Here is a 19,449-nt window from a genome sequence, read left to right as displayed (position 1 = left end):
TAGGATTCACACTAAACATCTTGACACTTGAATCCAGAAAGGGCAGGGGATAGAAGGTAGGGACACAATGTTTTTCAAAGTTCATCCACCTAAGCACTTTCAACACCTAAGCACTTTCAAGATCACCTATCTACGGGGAAGTAGATGAAAGTTTAAATTTCCTATGAACTCAAGAGCAGTCAGCATCACCAATCTTGGCAATTCTGTCAAAGGTCCTTTTGCAAGAGCTCTGTTTCCCACTGGATGTACCACATTCTTTTAACTAAAAGGCCCCTGTGCCAGCAGTTCACTAATATGTCAATGAGTTTATAAAAATACTGAAAGGGTCTGGGCTAAATCTGTCACCCTTAATAAACTTCAGGAAAACTCATTACCGCCTCTGCTCGGAGTGAGTTATTCAGAGTTTCAATGATGAGAAAGCAAGGGGAAAAAAAGCCTAAATTTCTTTGCTATTAGTTGGATATAAAATATTTAAGTTTGGTGGATTTCAGTATTTCAAAACTAAGAAATCACGTACATACCCATGTCTAAAAACAAAGGATCCCCATTTAAGAGAAAAACTCACGAATGCTTTTGAAGCATTCATTTGGCATGTTATAAATGCCACACTTTTCAGTAATATAATTCCAGCTTGAAGCAAAGTATTGATTTTCTACATCAGAAGTGGTATTTTGACCACAGACAGGAGAACCTCAAAGCACTTTTCCTTTGTCACCTGAATAAGCCTTCTAGATTTCTGTACAAAAATCCTACATCCACTACAGAACTTTGCCCCTGAAATACTCCCATCAAACCAGCCGCTTTGCTTTTTGCTGTTTCGTGTTCATTTTAACCAGAAACTTTTTCAAATACTAAACTTAAAACTGTTGGCAAACATTTTTGAGAATCACAGCCTCAGAAAACATGAAGGGGAGTGTTGGGAGCTGACAGAACCTCGCTCTTTTCCGAGAAGTTACAGTCCAGCCACATGTGCTGGAAATCTTTCTTTCGGAATCTTTACCACCCAAGTTTCAAAGCCCTGTCCTCGCGACAAGGTTCTGAGTCGGTGGTTCTCAACAGGAGTGATTTTGCTCCTCCCTCCATGGCTACAGAAATTTAGCAATGTCCAGAGACATTTCTGGCTGGCACAACCTCAAGTACGGTGAGGGGTGCTCCTGGCATTCAGTGGGGTAGGGAGTAAGTGGCCAGAGACGCTAAGCATCCTATGCTGCAAGGGACAGCCCCCAACGAAGAATGGCCCAGCCCTCAAGCTCGCTAGTGCTGAGGCTGAAAAGCCCTGCTCTCCGGAACGGACCTTCCCCTTGTCACCTGTTCTCCCACCAGGACCGAACCCTCCTAGGATCACAATAAACTGACTGGGGATCCCCGGGTGGTCCAGTGGCTGACTCTGTGCTCACAGTGCAGGGGCCCTGGGTTGGGGAACCAGCTCCCACATGCTGCAGTGAAAACTGAAGACCCTGTGTGCCGACACTAGGATCTGGCAGAGCCAAACACACACAATGTAAAAAGACAAACCCATAAACCTGCTCCCCTTGCAGGTCCCCCCAGCCTGGGGAGGGGGCCAGCTCCCTCCAGCGCCCCGCCCCTTCCTCCCTCACCACCTGAGGAAGCCTGCAGACCAAGGGCTGCCCACGGGCTGATCCCAGCTGGTCCGGAATTCCAAAATGAGGCCACTGCCTCGTCTCGCTGGACACCAAACTCACCTGAGGCAGTTTCAGATTTCTGAAACGTAGGGCTTTCATCTATAAGACATGACTAAGGGCATCCCCCAGGGTGATCGTTCTCAACAGGTCTACTGACTTTTCAAAGTAAACTCCCTTAAAAGTCCTCTTCCTGGAGCAGAGAAAACAGAGAACACACACAAGGAGAATGAAGGGCATCACGCTGTCCGACGCTCGGTCATAGTAAGAGGAGAGGGAAGCTCTCGGTGTTGCTCACGAGGTCCTCCTACACCTGCACTGATTTCACCAGACAATCGAGAACTTGGAATAATGGTCACGCAGGAATGCTCTTGTTACACAATTTTCCACCAAATAGGGGAAAGCAGGGATTCTACAGTGTAGGGATTTTGGGACGTGCTGGATTAAACACATACACACACATCTTTCTTCTCCCAAGGCTTCTCTACACTTTTTAAGTGCTGATGTGAATTTCTAGCATGAAACTTCATCATGGGGATCCAATGTCCAAGGTGGAAGCATTGCCCAAGCTTATTGGATGCTGGATGCTTTCAGAGTGAGACATCTCTGGGGCTTATTTAAAACAAAGTTTAATCAAATCTCACAGTTGCAAGAGGTCAGTTACACTTCTGGGGCTTTCCTGGTGGATCAAACGATAGGTTGGATCCCTGGATTGGCATGACCCCCTGGAGGAGGGCATGGCAACCGACTGCAGTATTCTTGCCTGGAGAATCCCATGCACAGCAAAGCCTGGTGGGCTACAGTCCATGGGGGTTACACAGAGTTAGACACGACTGACCGACTTGGCACGCACACACATGTTTAATAATGAGCATCCTTCACTTAACTGCCCTCCTGCAGAAAAAGCAGCCCAGCAAGGTCTTCGAGGCAGAACAGAAATTTCCCATCCTCAACGACCCGAAACCAAGGCAGAATGTCACCAAAGAAGGGACAGCTAAATCTGAAACACCAACAGAGGGCAACGGTGCCTACTGCCCAAGATTAGCAGGAAAAGACTTTTTTTAAAAAAAAGCTATGAGTCATCTAAATCAAAACCAGCCAAGCCTAGTCAGTATTGCTACTCAAGCGCTGAACTATGTGTTTCAACTTTCCCCAGATTAATGCTAGACAGCCGAGCCAGACTCGCATTTTGCCAAATGGTCAGACATGCATGAGGGACCTGAAACGTTCACACACTCACCTCACACAGACACACACACACACCTGCACCTAAGAGCACCCTCAGACACACACACACCTCTCTCTCACACACACACACTCACCACACACACACATCTCTCATACACACATACCACACATACACCTCTCTCTCACACACACACTCACCTCACACACACCTCACACACACACACCCCCATCTCACACACATACACACACACACCTCTCACCTCACACACACCCCTCACATACACACCTCCCCCTCTCACACACACACATCCCCCCACCTATGAGCACCCTCAGACACACACACACACGCTCATCTCACACACACACACACCTCTCTCACCTCACACACACAGTCACCTCACACACACACACCTCTCTCACATATACACACCCCTACCTGTGAGCACCCTCAGACATACACACTCACCTCACACACACACTCACCTCACACACACATTCCTACCTAGGAGCACCCTCAGACACATACACTCACCTCACACATACACACCTCTCTCTCACCTCACACACACACCTCTACCCATGAAGTACCCTCAGACACACACACCATGCACACTCACCTCACACACACACACACTCACCTCACACACACACACACTCACCTCACACACACACTCACCTCACACACACACTCACCTCACACACACACTCACCTCACACACACACATCACACACACGCTCACCTCACACACACGCTCACCTCACACACACACTCACCTCACCTCTCTCTCTCACACACACCCCCCTACCCATGAGCACCCTCAGACACGCAGCGACACACCCAGGAGAGCCCCTGACACCAGGCTGGCCAACACCTCCAGCCCTCCGGCCAGTCTTCTCACACCAGGCGCTGCGCGATTATGGAGCGCTGATAGCGAAACACACTGTTTTCGTGATTTTTGATAAACAGAAAATACAGATTGCATCTCCACACTCAAGAGCTCCTACACCTTGGCTGCTAAACTGCAGTGCGAGGCCACGGCCGTCAGGTCCAGAAGAGCCGGGGGTGAGCGCCGGCCCCGACGCCCGATCCCTCGCGCAGCGAGGGCGCCCCGGGCCTGGCAGGCGAGGCACCGGCTTGTCAGCGCTGCTGCGAGTCCGAACCACTCGGAAATCCAAAGTGGCTCCACAGAGACACCCTCTCCCAAAGTGACCGACTCACCCTTCAGCTGTCTTCCTCCCAACTCGGGTTGAGTCACTTCCTGCCTCAAACTCCGTCCCCGCCTGAAGACGCTTCCCCGTGTCCTCGGCATGGACTTCCTTCCCCAGCCAAGCCCTACACTTTCTCATCATCTCCTACCCTGGATCTTCTCTCCCTTTCTGTGAAACTTCATCCCTCTATTTTTTTCAAAATTTCACCTGAAGTTTATCTCTATTGGAACCTCTACTTCCTCACAACGTTTCTTTGATTGCGTGTTTCCTCCTGTCTCTACCTTTAGAAGCCAAGTGAGTGTATCAGAAAATAATAGTGTCGAAACCCTTAGGACACAAACTCAGTCCACTTACAGGTAAGCTATTTTCTGACGATAATGAATCACAGCAAAGCTCATCCAAACGGCTCTCCTACAAGCACAGAGAGCCTGCACATCTCTCAGGTCCTGCAGCCCTGTACTTTTTTACTTTCTGAAAAAAATATCTGGCCGCACCTAGAGGTATGTGGGACTCTAGTCCTTCCCTGACCAAGGATCGGACCCACGCCCCGTGCATTGGAAAGTGGGTTCTTAGCCACTGCACCCTCCGGGAAGTCCCTCATGGGTTCTCACACACCCATCGGTCTGTGTGCCACACTCTGCTGGCTCTGGCCAGACTCACTGGACGGGGGACCGGTCATCTGTGCTTTGCCGTCTGCTGTTCTCTGCACATCTGCCCAGCTAGTCTTTGACCCTGACTCTTGGCAGGCTCCAGGACGACCTGTGACTTACCACCCCACGACACACCCTGAACTCATCCCCAGCTCAGATTAACACCCGTGGTTCCAACCCTTTTCTCCAGCACGGGCCCCCACAGCCACGCCCGCCCTGAATGCCCAGTCTCGTCCCTGCTCCCCTCCCAGCAATGTGAGGCCACAGCTGACGCACAGGACACACACTCTCCCCACCTCGACAGGGATTCAGCACAAAACCGTGACCTGACGGATTTAACCAACAAGTAATGAGCATTCACGCGTCGCAGCGCTCTCAGACTCCAAACGCCCAGTAAGATCTAAAACTCAACCAGGTTTCTGTGCAATGGGAGGCTTTCTTGGCATCTCATGTGGCAGTAAAAGTGAAAGTCACTCAGTCCTGCCTGACTCTTCGCGACCCCATCGACTGTAGAGTCCACGGAATTCTCCAGGCCAGAATACTGGAGTGGGTAACCTTTCCCTTCTCCAGGGGATCTTCCCAACCCAGGGATCAAACCCAGGTCTCCCACATTGCAGGCGGTTTCTTTACCAACTGAGCTATCAGGGGTGCCCAGGAATCTCATGTAACAGACACCATTTTATCCTTACAACTAATTTAATCCATTTCCAAATTTTGAAACACGCCAACTACAGTTCTGTGGTCTCTCACAGTCCAAACACGTAATTCACCAAATTCCTTGCTGCTGCTTCTGCTGCTGCTAAGTCACGTCAATCGTATCCGACTCTGTGCGACCCCATAGACGGCAGCCCACCAGGCTCCTCCATCCATGGGATTCTCCAGGCAAGAGTACTGGAGTGGGGTGCCATTGCCTTCTCCGACCAAATTCCTTACTGGAACTCAATTTCTCCTTTGGCTCAGGCCTGGGAGCTTCCCCAAGACATCTGGATCCAAGGCCTCCAGAGTGTGTGCCTTCGTGTGCACTAGACAAGCAGGTGGTGTTGATTAGCCATTCTTCATCACCACCCTGTGGGGAGGCTCATTAGGGCTCCCGTTCCAAGGTAAAGTCACAAGTCACCCGACTCCCTGTCAGGCATGGAAGCAGAAACAGAGGCCACTAACCGCTCCGAGTCCTCCCTGCCCATCAGATCTCAAGTCTCTGAACCACACGTGGCGGTTCTAACCGCCGAGTCCTCCCCGACCCATCAGATCCCAAGTCTCTGAACCACGCATGGCGGTTCTAACCGCTCCGAGTCCTCCCCGACCCATCGGATCCCAAGTCTCTGAACCATTCGTGGCGGTTCTAACCGCTCCAAGTCCTCCCCGACCCATCGGATCCCAAGTCTCTGAACCACGCATGGCGGTTCTAACCGCTCTGAGTCCTCCCCGCCCATCGGATCCCAAGTCTCTGAACCACGCATGGCGGTTCTAACTGCTCTGAGTCCTCCCCGCCCATCAGATCCCAAGTCTCTGAACCAAACATGGCGGTTCTAACCTCTCCGAGTCCTCCCCGCCCATCGGATCCCAAGTCTCTGAACCACGCATGGCGATTCTAACTGCTCTGAGTCCTCCCCGCCCATCAGATCTCAAGTCTCTGAACCAAACATGGCGGTTCTAACCTCTCCGAGTCCTCCCCGCCCATCGGATCCCAAGTCTCTGAACCATTCGTGGCGGTTCTAACCGCTCTGAGTCCTCCCCACCCATCGGATCCCAAGTCTCTGAACCAAACATGGCGGTTCTAACCGCTCTGAGTCCTCCCCGCCCATCGGTTCCCAAGTCTCTGAACCAAACATGGTGGTTCTAACCTCTCCGAGTCCTCCCCGCCCATCGGATCCCAAGTCTCTGAACCATGCGTGGCGGTTCTAACCGCTCTGAGTCCTCCCCGCCCATCGGATCCCAAGTCTCTGAACCAAATGTGGCGGTTATTCCTGTCTGTGGCTGCCGCTTAGTCCCTAAGTCGTGTCCAGCTCTTTGCAACCCCATGGACTGTAGCCCACCAGGCTCCTCCGTCCGTGGGATTTCCCAGGCAAGAATGCTGCAGTGGGTTGCCACTTCCTGCTCCAGGGATCTCCCAGACCCAGGGCTGGAACCTGCACTGGCAGGAGGCTTCTTTAGCACTGAGCCCCCAGGGAAGCCCTGCGGTTACTCTTACACGTTGACTTGCTGATAGTGTTCATCATAGTGACTCCAAACAGGTACCCCTGCTATGGATCTCCCGGACCTCATCCTAACAGTAAAGCTCTGTCTCACCAGTCAAGGGGCCAAGGTAATAAAGCTTCAGTAACGCAGGTTATGTGGGTGCAAGAATACAGAGTATCTAGGCAGATCCTGCATACCCAGAAACCAGTGCTCATGCCAGGCTGGGCATCCATGACCCAACAATGAGGGCTGACCCCAAATGCCCTCACTGACATCACATGCAAAGCGACGGTGAGTTCCCGCCGTCGGGCCAGGCTTGGAGCATCAGATGACTCGGAAGCAGAGACAAAGGATCTGAAACCAAGGGCACGCTACAGACCCCTGCTACTCCATTCGGTCCACGGACCAGCAGACCACCATCACCTGGGAGCTGGTCAGAAATGCAGGATCCCAGGCCCATACCAGCCCTAGTGAATCATTACCTGCATTTTAACAAGATCCCCGGGGTGATCTGTATGCCACTAGTCCTACCTGGATGATAAGGGCACCCAGGAGGGGCCTGGGGTTAGCAGGAGCACAGGACCGCAGCAGCGGGTAGGGAAAGGCAGGGAAGAGACGCAGAGCAAGCCGGACCCTGCTCCAAGTCCGGGTCCGTCTCTCACTCAGCGCTGCCCTCCTCAGTCAGTCTCTTAACGTCTATAAGGCTCACCGGGGATGTTAATTACACCTTTCGGGGGACAGTCAGCATAAAGCCTCCAGCATACGGTAAACTTGCAGTGAGTTTCCTTTCCGTTCGCCATCAGACACCAATGTGGCGTGGTTGTCTAAATCCTGCAATCTGGAGATGGATTAGGGTATCTGGGAGAGAAAGGGAGCCCAAACCAGGGAAGAATGAGTTTCTCTAACAAGGAGACCCTATAGTAGCTCTCACCCTATCTTCTTAACCGGAAGAAGGCCTCAACATCAGTGAACGCGAACGCTGCGGGGCACCAGGGAACTTTCACTGTTAAACTTAGTCGTCCATCCAACAATCTGGACCAGCACTATCAGACAGAAACAGAATGAAAACCACATATATAGTTGCAAGTTTTGGGGGGTTTTTTTTGCACTGTTTTTATTTACTTGCCACTCGGCATGCGGGATCCTAGCTCCCCCATGAGGGATCAAGCCCACACCCCCCTCAGTGGAAACTCCTAGTCTAAAACCACTGGCCTGCCAGGGAAGTCCCTCTGTCTGTAAAAGAAAAGGGCTGGTGGCGCAGGGGTGGGGGGCGGCGGGGATAGGGTGAAATAAGTTTTAGTAATAAGTTTTATTCAACCAAAGTATTCTTTCAACATAAAGTCTATATTAAAAAGCTATTAGTGAGACATTTTACATTCCTCTTTGCTATCTAAGTCTTCAAAACCCCGTGTATATTTTATGCTTACAGTCCATCTCAATTAGGACTGGTGGTGGTTTAGTCCCTAAGTCGTGTCCGACTCTTGCGACCCCATGGACTGTAGCCCGCCAGGCTCCTCTGTCCATGGGATTTTCCAGACAAGAATACTGGAGTGGGTTGCCATTTCCTTCTCGAGGGGATCTTCCCGACCCAGGGATTGAGGCCCGGCCTCCTCCATGGCGGGCAGATTCTTTACCAACTTAGCCACCAGGGAAGTCCCCAAAACAGAACTGGCCACACAGCAAGCGCTCAGAAGCTGTTACGTGGCGGGGGCCGGCCCACGGGACAGGGCCGTTCTAGACAGCGAGGTCCCGGGACCCCTGCTCCCCTCCATCTTCCATCCATCCCCTTCAAGGTCCAGTGTGTAAGACATGACTATCTGGTCACTGCCAAGCAAACATGGGCAGCAAAGGGCTGGGGAGACAGACGGAACAGAGGCCTGAGCTATCCGGCCACAGCGTCACGATCAACTTTTGTTTGTTCTGAAACTGGTTGACAAAAAGTATACCAACAGACAGACAACCTAGATGCTAGGCCCTCCCTGACTGGGCTAAATTTACTTGGGAACAAAGACAGTTGAAGTGTTAAGACTTTAACTCCAAAATTCGTTCAAGATTTTCCAGCTATAAATGTTAAGCGTGGCCAAGTAAGAACAAGGACTCTTGCCGAGATGTCCCTCGCTTTTCATCAGATAAAGGGCAGCTGCAACTCAAAACCTACAGCCCAGGCAGGAAGCACTATATACGCCTTCATGCCCCACACCCCAAAACAGAAATCACTCCCGATAAAGGCGGTAGAAGACTGGACGGGAGAAACGCCACCAAGACAGCAAAGAGATGCCAGGGACGAGCCCCTCTTCTGAAACAGGAAGCTCGGGAATATGGGACAGCTAAGATTTCAGGGAGGACTCAGGAGCACCAGGCACTCTGCTAGGCACTTCCTGTGCACCTAATCTTCTAAACAACAGTCAAGAAAAGAACGGTTTTGAATTTTAAGTTAACTCGCTGAGGGGGCTTTCCCAGGCGGCACTAGTGGTAACAAACCCGCCTCAGCACAGGAGATGTTAAGCGACTCGGGTTCGATCCCTGGGTCGGGAAGATCCCCTAGAGGAGGGCGTGGCAACTCACTCCAGCATTCTTGCCTGGAGAATCCCGCGGACAGACGAGCCTGGTGGGCCACAGTCCGTGCGGTCGCTAAGAGTTGGACACGACTGAAATGATTTAGCAGACACACAGGCATAATCAAGTCTCAAGCGAGAGACCTCAAACGACCTCCCAACTCTTGATGCATCAGCAAAACCGTGAAGGACCAGCTTATTGATGGGTACCTGTGTGAGGGCTTCATTTCACTAAATCAGACTTTAAGGTTTACACGATATAAGACTATAAATAAAAGCTGGCTTCTATAAATAAAAGCTGGCTTCTATACCATCAAAACCCAGACAATTAATTTTGGATTGCAGAAATACTGACGGCAACAGCCTTGGGCTGGAAGTCTGTGGGGCAGTGGGTTCTGATTTCAGATGCGCTGTTAACTACCTGCTGAACCCCACCTCCACCCGTTTGGGCTCACTGCGGAAAATGAAGAGATAACTATAAATGCTTAATGCATTTCCAGCTATGTAGTTGTTTATTTTTAAACACAGAACTGTGACTTTTCTAACCTGCAAGTTTTTTAAAAACTCTTACTGTTCAGATACCCAGAAAGAATCTGTTCCTCACAGAAGAAAATAACCAAAATCACCACCCATCACTAGACCGCATGAGCCAGCAGGAATTTGGTTCCCCGAAAGGCAAGGCTGCCTTGAGAAGACACTCAAGAACTACACCACCTTGACTTCACCTTTGGGTCTCTAGGAACCTTTCTGGACACTCAGAATCTCTAATCATGCACAGATGGAGTAATACCTGACTGGGAACAGAAGAACACACCTACATTCGGGGGCCCTCATGACCGTCGGCTAGAGGACACCTGGCGGGGAATACTCGGGACGGCTAAGAAGGCCACGCCGACTTCGTCTAAAAACACTACTTATTTCAGCTTCCAGATTTACATTAAGGAGAATTTACTCTTCCCCTCAATCTCAAACAGGCCGAACTGAGAACTTCCTGTCTGTGGACGAGCGTTCAAAGAATTCCTTAAATCATGTTTATTTGCGAGAACAAAAGATTTTTCTCAACACCACTTTCAATTTACACTGATTTTATCCTTTTCAAAGAATAAATAAAGCAAAAACACCTCCTCGTTTCTTCTCCCAACCTGTCCCTCACCCCAGCGCCCAGTAAAGGAAACGCTTAGGTCTTCCCCGCATGCTAGTCCAGCACCGTGCGTCTCCGGTGTAGTCACAGACTCCTCTCTCTCATCGTGATGACCGAAGTCAGGAAAACCTGGCTAATGACAAAGGCCCTGAACTGTGCCTCCGACTTCTGCACGACACCTGCTCCCCTTCCCTGTCCCCAACAGGCCCTTCCAACCCCGAGCACCTTCATGACTTCCCCTGGCTCCCCGATCCTGCTCCTTCCCCAACGAGGCAGAAGAGCCCAGGGACGAGGAGCAGGCTTCCAGTTCCGCCTGCACCCCATTTCTGAGCGGGCAGACCTTGGCCAGGATCTTTGCCTGAGTCTCCTGACCTGCGCTACAGGGGGGCGGTGGGGGGCGGTGGGGGGCAACAGCGTTCAGCTCGCCTCAACGTCTTGGTCTTAAACCTTCGGAAAGGCTACCACGACAGAGGGTGCTGCCTGTAGATGTCAGGCTGCTGACATCACAGTCTGCCCTCCAACTTTCAGAAGCACACAGCTTTCCTGCCTCCCCTTCACTGACGCGTTTTACTTTTTACTGTACAAACCATTATCTTCTGGCCACCCAAACTGACACCTTCTCATATCTTTCTTCTATCAGCTCTGTTCTGTACTAACTGCTCCCAATCTAGACCCCCACCTCACACGATCTGGAAGGCAAAGGACACCCCATGGGCAACACAACCCGAACCTGAACTCATTCTACCAGCAGCTACACCTCCGCAGTCTTTTCCTGCCTCCTGAATTCAGAATCTCAGAGCCAGAAGTAACCTCTGACAAGTTAACTTCAGAGAGCAGCCTCCTCACCACCCTCCTCACACACACACACACACACACACACACACACACACGCACACACAGGCCCCCTGACGCGGTCACCACCTACCACTCCATCGCCATGGCAATGCCTTGGATGGAGCCCTCCTCCCCTCTCCTGGATGGCTGCCGTGGGGCCCCCATTGGATGCCGAAGAGCCTCCATTCCAGGCTCACGGGGCTGCCCTGGGTCCTCTGTCATAAACAGTCTCTGCCCCTCTGCCTCCACAGGGAAGCGCACCCTGGAGTGGACGGTGCAGGACGGCCTTCGGAAGCCCAGCCACTGCCCACTTCTTGCCCTCTGCCCACCCGCCCGCTCCCCCAGGGCCTGTCCACACACAGTCCCTCGGGCTCTGCTCACCCTATAGGTCGCTGCCTCCCTGGCGTATTTTTACTGGCTTTTTTGGCTCAGAAGCCACCTCGTCCAGGGCTCCTCCCTCTGAACTTGGCACTAGGTGGCCCATTCACATTCCTATCATAGCATTCATGCACTACTTCCCACTAGCCTTTCCTCTCTGGACGCCTTTGCCCTCGGTCCTCGCAGTGTCTACCACAACGTCTGGGCTTAGGAAACACGCCGCAGCTGCTCCATGGATGAAAGAACCCCCAAATTAATGCTGATCCCCGCGTCTCAGGCTCCCATCCCTTGTTTTTCATCACTAGGACCTCAGTCCACTTGTTCTTCCTGATCTCAAACGCTATTTTATCCGCAAAGAAAAAAATCTGCTTCCAAAATCTCCCTACTTCATGGCTTTGAGACTAATGACACATTTTCACCTCTTTAAAAGACATAAAAGCTGAAAAATCACTTCAAATAGTAAAATAACGCCAGTATTTTGAAACTCAAGAAATCAAGTTATAATTAACATAAGTTCTTGATGCAGCTAAGATTCTGTACGCCGTTCCAAAATTTCAATTCTGGCACTGGCTGGTGTTTTACGGAACCTGAAGACAAACGCAAAAATTAAACTGCCAAATGGTTCTGAAGGGATCAGCAATAACTGCTGAGGGAGATAAAGGCGATTTCACCACTTGCAGGTTCTTGTTTCCACTTTTGGCTAATTCCGATTCGTTCTGGGTTATAAAGCCTGTCATCCCGTTAGTGAGTGGTCTATTATCATGAACATCTCTCATGTGTCCTCGGATAGCATTTGCTACGAAAAAGGTACTTGGGAAGTCTTAACTGCAGCTGACAACGCTACATCTTTTTGTGAGCTACAACCAGCTGAATTTACTTTCATCCTAACTTTGAGTTCTTACCTACTCACCATGACCCAGCCATCCCACCCCTCAGTCGTCTGTACCAAACAGACATAAAAACTCACGTTCAGACAAAGACCCCTATGCAAATTTTTATAGCCACTTTATTCTGGGAACAGGATTACAAATTAAAAAAAAACTGGAAACAACCCTCGTGTCTTTCAACGGAAGAACAGAGAAACAAACCACGGCACATCCATAGAGAGGTCTACACGTCTCGGCAATCAAAGAAGAAGCAAGTATGGATACCCAAAACACTGTGGATGGACTGCCCTTCAGATGCACTCTGTAACTGAAGGAAGCTATTTGCATGGCATTCTGGAAAAGACCAATACAAGGTCAGAACAAATTAGTGGCTGCCAGGGGGATGGGAATGCAGAGGAGCGTCTGACCACAAACGGACAGCAGGTGGGAAGGTTTCAGGAGATTGAACAAGTCCCTGTAGGTAACAGTGGGGCAGACACGGCGCTACGCACTTGTCAAAACCCTTAAGACTGCACACCGTGGAGTAAGTTTTATTGTACGTAAAGAAACGGTTAATCGCTTAACCACGACACACTTAGAGATCATACACCAAACACAGGCACACCTCCTCTGACTGCACTTGGCTTCATTGCCCTTCACAGATACCAGGTTTTTAAAAATACTGAAGCTTTGTGGTAACTGCCCATCATCAGATGACAGCTAACGTTTTCTGCAGCAATAAAGTATTTCTGACATAGTGTTTCTAGACATAATGCTGCTGCTGCTGCTGCTAAGTCACTTCAGTCGTGTCCGACTCTGTGCAACCCCATAGACGGCAGCCCACCAGGCTCCCCCATCCCTAGGGATTCTCCAGGCAAGAACACTGGAGTGGGCTGCCATTTCCTTCTCCAAAGACATTAGGCTATTGCACACTTACTAGACTACAATGTAAACATAACTTTTATATATATACCAAGAAACCAAAAAAATTCCAGGGACTTGTTTCATCGCCATGGTCTGGAACCTACTGTGGTGGTCTGGAACCCATACCCACAATATCCCTTGGGGTAATGCCTGTGCAATTAACACAAAGGTACAGACTTCCTTGGGGCTCCCCTGGTGGCTGAGCGGTAGAGCACTTGCCTGCCAGTGCAGGAGACTGGGGTTCTATCCCTGCGTCAGGAAGATTCCAGAGAAAGATAATGGCAGCCCACTCCAGTACTCTCGCCCGGGAAAGTCCGTGGGGCCACAGATTTCCTTCCCCTTTACCAGGTGTGTTAGTACTATTGTGTTGCAACTGTACGGCACTGATGAGGAAGAGATGTTAAGGGAACGCGGCGGGGGGGGGGGGGGCAACCCCAAATCGTCCCCCAGATCTTCCCTGCAGCCCCCGCGCTGGCAACCTCGGCTCCAGCTGCGAACAGCTAAATGGAGTCCCACCAAGAATAACAGGAAAGGTCACTCAAACGCAACGGGAGACCGACGGCGCCCCCCAGCGGAGCCCAGGAACGCATTCAAGGGGAGAAACAAGGCAGAAGGCTGGGGGTCTCCCCGAACAAACCCTCCAGTTTTAACTCATCCCCTGGAAGGATTCCGCAGAAAATTCCATCCACGTGCCAGCCTCAGGAGTCAAGGCGGGAGGGGGCAGGGGAATCTCCTTGCGAGAAGAGACAGCAAAAACACAGAGAACATGAGTTCTCCGAAAGCAGGAGGCTGAGAGTTCTAGAAACCCCTGACCCCATATTCTTCAAGGTAGAAAAAGTGACTCCAAGAGGCCAACAACAGGAACAAGCCAAGGTTCACCACCTAGTGACACTTTCTTACCAGTGGACCCACCCCACCCAGCCAGAGGCACACATTCCTCCCCAGAGGGACGGCCGGCCCAGGACCCTGGGAGACCCCCTCAGGCAGCCCCACTGAGTGGGCCGGGGGCCCAGGTGTGCGGCCTGCATGGTGTCGGGGACAGCGGGGCGAGGGCTGGCCCCGCCTGGGTGCCTCTCTGCTCCCGGCCTGGCTCCTTCTGGGAAAGGGGACGCTCTGGCTTCTCCATGCTCACATTCCTGAGCCCAGGAAACTCTGGTTCCCCTCCCAGGAGTCCCAGGTCTGTGACAGGCTCAGAGCCCGGCCCGATATCGCCACCTGAGACAAACCTCAGGCCGAGATGAGCTCCTGATTGCAACCCTGGAGAACCAGCTCTCCGACCTGCAACGGCCCTCTGCAGCTGGAAAGACAGGCCTTCGTACAAAACACATGCTATTTTCCAGGAGCCTTTGCAGGAGCCGGGGTCGGGGGGGAGGGGTGGAGAGTAACAAAGCTAAAAACCACAGAGAGTAAACCAGAACATTCTGGGACACGCCACGCCTTAGGAAAAGGGCTTTTTAAAACATCCTTTTCAAGGATCTGTCGCAGCAGGGGGTCAGTTGTCAGAGTTAAATAAAAATCACTGACTTTCTAAAGACAGGAGTGAAGGACTCAATTATTTAAAAAACAGCTTATTGTATTAAGCTAATTAAGGGCTATCATATTACCCATCTGAGTTTTAGCTGGCACCCTAAAAGCAGGAACAGCGTATCATGCAACGTGGACTGGGATCTGCTTTGCAAGCAGATTTCGGCCACATTCAGACACAGAACCTCTGGCAGGCAAAAATGTAGAACTGAAAACCAATTTTCACACAGCGATTTGTAAAGAATTCTGTTCCATCGCATAAGCTATTTACTGGTCTATCAGCCCGAGATTACATTTATCTCTATTAAATACCACAGCAAGCACTCTGAGCTAACCATGTGCTGTTGTTTCTCAGTTTCATCACACGCTGGATGCTCTGAAATCATGAGAAAAAAATTTAACAATAAAACCCTCGCATACTTGACACCCTTCACTGCAGAAACTCTGCCCACCAACCGCCAGCACACAACCTCTCCTAAGACCCTCGGCATTTCTGAAAAGACGACTCTGCCGAATGCAAAAAGGAACAAAATACCCTCTACAAAGTAGGGGAGACAGGTTGTTTTCCATTGTGCCTTCCATGGGCTCCCTTTGACTGTACTTTGACCAAACCAGAAGCCAGAACTCTGCTATCCGTAGCTGAGATCATCTTGGGTTGGATTCTGGTGCTGCTGGCTTCCTGTCTAGGGAAGCTGCAGTCCTTTTCACAAGGAACCCCAAAGTGAAATGCTTCATGTTCTCCTGTAAGCTCTCACTGCCTTTGTTCCTTACTTTGCCACCACTCATTACTGCCTGCTTCTCTCTCCTCCTCAAAAACCTCTTGGAGGATGCATAAAAATACCAGCTGAAATCAAACTGTCATCTTGTAAGGCATTGGACATTGTCTGCCATCCACTGCTGTAAAGCTTTGAGTTAACAAACATCTTTGCACAGAGGAAGCCATACTACCCAGCCTCCTCCTGGCACCACGTTAAGTATTCCACATTAAAATGTATGCCACAAATAATCCACTGGCAAACTCACCATTCACAGCCCCCCAGATCAATAAAAGCCATTCCACCACTCGACTCGGAGTGAAAAGCCTTTCAGGTTAACACACAGAGCGAGGTAAAGAGAAAGGTGATGAATGAACAAAAGGCAAATCTACCTTCAGACTCCTCAAATCCCTAAAAGGTGGCCAGGACGCCTGGATTTTTGGCAAAGTCCTTCCCTTTTCTGTAATCTTTGGGGAGAAAAAGCTACTCGTGTACTGCTTCAGTCTTATGTAAAACGGTGCATTCTCCACAAGGCCCTGACGCCTACCATTCTCTCCAACTTGCTTCTTTTCAGGCCTGCCTCTTCTAAATGACCAGCCACATGCGATTTAATGAAGTCATTCTGATTTCACCCTGATAGCAACACCCTCATAAAAGTCCCTCTAATCCCATTAAACTTGGCTAACGTTATGAGTATTTCCTCTCCACTCTCCACCCAATATTATCTCCAGGGTCCCAAGCCACTGTCAGTCTGTGTCTGAACGGAGCTTCAAATAAATACTTAAATTCATGCTCAGAATATCGTTTCTCACCTTGTGAACCTTGACCTTTTGGAAAGACTTTGGACCAGTGTTCAGTTACTGTCACACGGTTGCATTCTCTGCAAATATGAAAGGGTTAAAGGCAGCCCCAGTCAACAGGCCTACAAGGAAAAAAAAGACAGCATGTATGCCTTGCAGCATCACTGGAATGCATTTATGCTCATTTCCTAGAACAATGGTGTTACCTTTTGGCCTTCATATCAGCCAGACGTATCCCCAACACCCTCTAGGAGCTTCTAAAACAAAAAGCACAAAGCGGAACATACCCTGCAAGAGAAGAAAAGCATGCAAAGCAGCATTCTCCAGCAACAAACAAACTACCATCACAAACCCACCAGTTCACTTGGGTTTGGTTTTGTTAAAAATGCAGAGCAAGAGAGAGAGAAGAGAACTGCAGACACCCAGTGTCCCCACCCTACCAAGGCACATTTTTTGTCTTTAGGAAGGGCCATAAATCTCAGCTCCTTGTCCATCCCTTAAGCAAAAGAAAAAGGCAGGAAAAGCCCAAGTCATCTCAAGCTTGCAAACCTGCACATTTTCCCCCATCTTCTCTACACAGAATCTTCTAGGGCTCCGTTAGTCACGTACCCGTGCTGTGTGCTAAGTGTGCGTTCACATAGTGTGTTGGGACGGTCCCTTCCTGCAAGCGCCTCGGCTTTTGGCTGCCATGAAGGGAGGAAGCTGCTATCCCACTGTAGTAGCTCAGGGACTGCATTGTGTTCAGGAGCTGATCTGCCTCAAACCAGTTTCAGCCGGTTCTGGTCACCCTACATAAAAAAGCTATGGCAACCCTCGCTGAGTTGCCAACAAGTCCCTGAAAATCAGCAGCAGAGGGGGGCATCTCGCTGGGGCTGGCTGCCCCTCTTCGGGTCCTGGGGAGGAGGGGAGGGTCCTCGAGTGTCCCCCCACCGTCCCCATCACCCCGCGCGAGCGCACAGCCTTGGAGAGGCTCACCCCTCCAGCACCCCAGAGCCCCTCGGACCCACCCCTCGCCTCCGGCCCGCGCCCACCGCCGAGCCCTGCGGCCCGCGCCTTGCTCCTCCCCGCACTTACCTCCCACACCCTGGCTCACATCCTTGTGTACGTGTGGTGTCAAGCGTGTGCGCTCTGGCTTGGTGGCTGACCACGAGCCCCCCAAGAAAGAGCCATCTACGTGTGTGTCTGCTCCCCCTGCCCGCGCTGGCGGCGGGAGCCGGCCTGGGCCCCCTGGCAGGGTGGTGCTGGCTTGTTGACCAGGCTCCTCTCCGCCTGTCCCCCCCAGCCCCCTCCTCCCGGCCCTCTCCTCGCCCTCCCTGTCACCACCAGCACCAGCACCACCAGCGGGGCCCCCCCAGTCTCCTCCTCCTCCGACCTTCTCTCCTTTCAAGCACCTGGGGGTGGGGGGGAGCCCAAATCCCTTCACCTCGGGCCAAAAAAAAAACACAACAACAAAAAGCCTAGGGATGTCTGGGTGGGGGGCTGCGGGGGGCAGACCCGGGGACCGAGGGGGCACAGAGGCCTTTTAAAAAATGCGCTGCGCACCGCCGGCGCTGGAGCGGGGAGGAGGCGGCGCTCACGTGGCCCCCCTCTCGGAACCGGCGGGGCCTAGCCAAACCGGCGGGGCCTCGGGTGCCCCCTACCCCCCCACACAAGGAGGCCGGCGGGGCGCGAAGGCCGGCGGTCCCCGAGGCCGGCCGTGGGACAGGCCGCGGCGATCAGGCCCAGGGACCAGAGCCACACGCGCCGGCCGGCGATCGCCAAGGCCCCGGGCACGAGGGGCCGGCGCCCCAGCCTCGCCCCCCGGGGGGAGCGCCCGCCCGCCCGCGCGCGCCCCGCTTCCTCCGCAGCCCTGCGCGCCCCGCGGCGCACACCCACCCCCGGCCCGGGGTCGGCCCTCGCAGCGGTCAAGCCCGGGCGTCTGGGCCGCAGCTCGGATGACCTTTGTTCCGCGCGGCGCCGCCGGCGGCTGCTGCTGCTGCTGCTGCTTCCATGCCACGGGCGTGTCGTCGCATCCCCGCCGCCGCGGCCGGGCTGTGCGTGAGCGGCGGGGCGGCCTCGCCCGCCGGTGCCGCCGCCGATGCTGCCGCCGCCGCCGCCCCGCCGCCGCCGCCGCCGCGGCCTCGCCGTGCGCCCGGCCCGGGCCCCGCGCGCCTCCCCGGGCGCCGCGCTCTAGGCCGCGCGGCGGCGGCGGCGGCGGCGGCGGCGGGGCGGCCACGCCGGGGCCTACGACGGGGGTGCGGGCCCCGGGCGGCGGGGCGGCGGCGGAGGCTCGGCCCGAGCCGAGAGCGAACAAAAGGGAGCGCGGGCGAGGGGGAGGGGGCGGCCGGTGGGGGGGGGCAGGGAGGCTCGGGGAGAAGGAGGCGACACGCGAAGCCCCGCAGCCCGCGGGCGCCCGGCCGGTGCCGGCTCGGCGCAGGGCAGCCGAGCCCCGCCGACCCGCCCGTCTGCGGCCGCCGCTCCTTCGCCCGGGGCCGAGGGCAGGGCCGGTGGCCGTGGTGGTCGTGGTGCTGGAGGCGCGGGGCTGCGGGCAGGGCCGCGGCTGCCTCCAACGACATCGCAGCCTCTCGCCCGGTCCTCTCCACGGCCCCAAGCCGCAACTTACTCGAGTGGAAGGAAGCAAGGCCTCGCCAAAGATGGTTGCAAAAAGATCTTGAAGCCAAGGCGCTGGTGTTTTGTGATCCTCGCAATGGTGGCAAAGAAGTCAGAAGAGAGCACGCTATCTTCAGATGCATTACATCTGAAATTCTCCCTGGAGGTGGAAGAAGGGGGCTCTCTCCTAGGTGGTTAGTGGTTTGGAGCCCTTTTCG

The 19,449-nt window shown here is 52.9% G+C and overlaps 1 protein-coding gene across 10 annotated transcripts in view; it reads right to left on the bottom strand.

The window, feature by feature from the left end:
- Positions 1-18,712, bottom strand: part of ZNF532 (zinc finger protein 532) — a 111,672-nt gene extending 92,960 nt beyond the window's left edge. Inside the window, exons 1-4 of one of the 10 annotated variants that reach the window (XM_018039509.1) lie at positions 18,518-18,712; positions 17,252-17,458; positions 16,849-16,930; positions 16,655-16,764 (exon numbers count right to left, since the gene is read on the bottom strand). The gene's annotated coding sequence lies outside the window, so the exon portion shown is untranslated. Of the gene's footprint in view, positions 1-7,796; positions 7,909-16,654; positions 16,765-16,848; positions 16,931-17,251; positions 18,442-18,517 lie in introns of those variants that run through there. The other 9 variants (XM_018039510.1, XM_018039513.1, XR_001917161.1 and 6 more) reach the window with 9 other exon arrangements.

Source organism: Capra hircus, chromosome 24 (genome assembly GCF_001704415.2).
Source record: "Capra hircus breed San Clemente chromosome 24, ASM170441v1, whole genome shotgun sequence".
NCBI classification, from domain to species: Eukaryota; Metazoa; Chordata; class Mammalia; order Artiodactyla; family Bovidae; genus Capra; species Capra hircus.
Note: the sequence above shows the minus strand (reverse complement) of the source record. Positions and strands in the feature narration are given on the sequence as shown.